Below are 2811 nucleotides of genomic sequence, written 5' to 3' on the forward strand. Positions count from 1 at the left end.
AAAGTTATATTTAGAAATAACCTTATTCAAGATAAATATTTCGTATATTTCACATTTCAAGTGTAAAGAAATTTTAGATCGAAATAATTAATTTTAAATGTACATTAATATTTCAGAATCATACAAAGAAGTTATATTTAGGAATAACCTTATTCAAGATAAATATTTCGTATATTTCGTATCAAAAAATTAATTCCATTTCTTTCTTTTCTCCTTTTTTTTTATGTGTATGTGTGATCGTTGGTATGATGAAAAATGACGATAGAAGAAGTCAAATATAAAATTGTCACCAATTGTGAAATGAAAATGGTCCACATAGATATATGATCGAGTTGTAAAAAGAGAAAATAGAAAGTAATTATTGGAGATAGTGAGTATGGCGAAGAATTTTTCACATATAAATTCAGCAAATAATCGAATATTTCGCTTTTATAGTGCCGCAATTTTTTTTTTCTTGTATTATGATAATAAAACAAAAAATCTGCTCGTCATTTAGACTTTTCTACTCTCACTGGTTTTAACGTTTAATTTTTCCGATCTTAGTTAATCGTAATTTTTAAATAAATGAAATCTTCTTCAATATACTTTTCTTCCCATTTTTTTTTGTCTTTTTTCCTTTTGGTTATTTGCGCTTTTGTCACTTTGATTATGTGAGTTAAAAAAATTTGACAACTTGGTTTCTTATATATGAACGTACATGTATATGCATGATTGATGAAATTGCTAGTAAAATTACACTAATTAATTAATGTAGTTTTTTTTTCAGCGAATCATTTAATATAGTGTTTATTAAGAAATCGATAGTCTTCGTATCATATCAATAAAGAAACGAAATTATTTTCTTTTTTTTTGAATTTTTTTTTGGTTTTTGAATTTTAAATGTTATTACAATAATGATTCGTGATGGATTTAAGTGATGAATTGAAAGAAATTACTCAACAATATGAAAATAATTGAATGAAATTTAATTTGAAAATGAATTGGTTGAATCGAATTTGAATTAGGAATTAATTAATTGAATGAAATTTTGTGATTCGTTTTTTGTCATATAAATGAATAGAAGAAAGTTAAAAAATTGCAATGAAATTTTAAGAAAGATTTTTTGAATTGTCACTGAAAGAACAAAATACACACACACACACACGCACACATACATACACACACACACATACACACACACACACATGCACACACACATACACACACACATACACACACACATACACACACACACACATACATTTTTTGCAGATAAAATCAATTCATGTTTTACAATTTATTATTTGATTTCCTTTTTTTGTCGAATTCAATCCATGCATGTATTATCGTTTCATTTTCACTCCAAAATGGTAATAAAATTGTTTGGAATTGATGAAACAATTTCCATTTTTTTTGCATTATTAAATTAAATTTAGTATTAAATTAAACTTAGTAAAATTCGAAAATTTTTAAAATTTGTAAAATTTTTAAATTTAAAAATTAAAAATTTGGAAATTTTCAAAATTCCAAAATTTGTAAAATTCGAAAAATGTTAAGTTAATTTTAATACTATTACGTAATAATACCATTATGCTTGATTCATTCAAAATAAAAATTTGTGAATGAAAATTTTACAAAAAATCATTTTATTCTCGTTAAATTAGTATTCTTAGCATTTTATATTTATTAATTTTCCATTTTTTTTTTGTTTTTTTTAATCTTAATGTGCATACATATACATATTAAAATCAATTCTATCATCTTAATCGTTATCACAATCATATTTTGAATTATTTTGCATACATTTCCATTATCAGTTCTATCATTCTAATCATAATCAATTTATCATAATCATGTAATATGGAAAAAAAAAGTCTTCATCTTAACATTTCATTTAATTTCATCCTATCCCTAATCTTATCTTATCATTTAATTTTACTTTATCCTTAACTTTTACTTTTATTTTTTTTATCATTTAATTTTATTTAGTTTTACTTTTTTTTCTTACTTTAGATTTTTAAAATGTAAGGTTTGAAAATTCCTTAATAATTGTAGAATGAAATAATTCCATTTCAGTTAGTTTTTTTTTTTTTTTTTTTAAAACCATTTCATGAATATTTTCCTCAAATTATTATCTCTCAGAAATCTTTTTTTACTTAAAAATTTCTTAGATTCCAAATAATTTTATCACTAAAAGCATGATAAGATATGATAATGGAAAAAGCATTATCATATGGCATACCTAATGTGAATCAGAAGAAAAATGAAATTTCTTTTTGAAAATTAAGCACAAAATTCTTTTAAATTCAATTTATTTCATTAAATAATTTTGACAATCATTGAATGATATATTTCAATCGATTGGAAAATTAATGTATCTTAGTTTATTAAGAGGTAATATGATTCATCGAATATTCTTTCATTTCATGTGTATTCTATTAATAAGCTATATCATCTTTAGGATCTCCCTCTCTCTCTCTCTCTCGAAAAAAGCGGGATTTGAAATATCCTACTGATAGGCTATATTATGTTTGAAATTTCTTGAAGATATGATTAAATTAGTTGCAAAATTCGACTATGTAAATTTTACGAAGTGATCGTTTAATATTTATGGCCAATTCAAAGAACTACCGCACATTCGCGGAAAGCAAAATTCATTTTTCATTCCTAAAATTGGTTTTTTAGAATTTCGAATTTTCAATTGACTAAATATATGAAATAATAGAAGAATAGCTAAATTAATCATAATATCATCCTATACTATAAATTAATTTCCTTCTCTTTTCTTATCTCATCTTTTCTCTCCCACTCTTTAGACTCTCCCGTTTCTCA

The sequence above is a fragment of the Loa loa genome, assembly GCF_000183805.2.
Source record: "Loa loa unplaced genomic scaffold supercont3.152, whole genome shotgun sequence".
NCBI lineage: Eukaryota > Metazoa > Nematoda > Chromadorea > Rhabditida > Onchocercidae > Loa > Loa loa.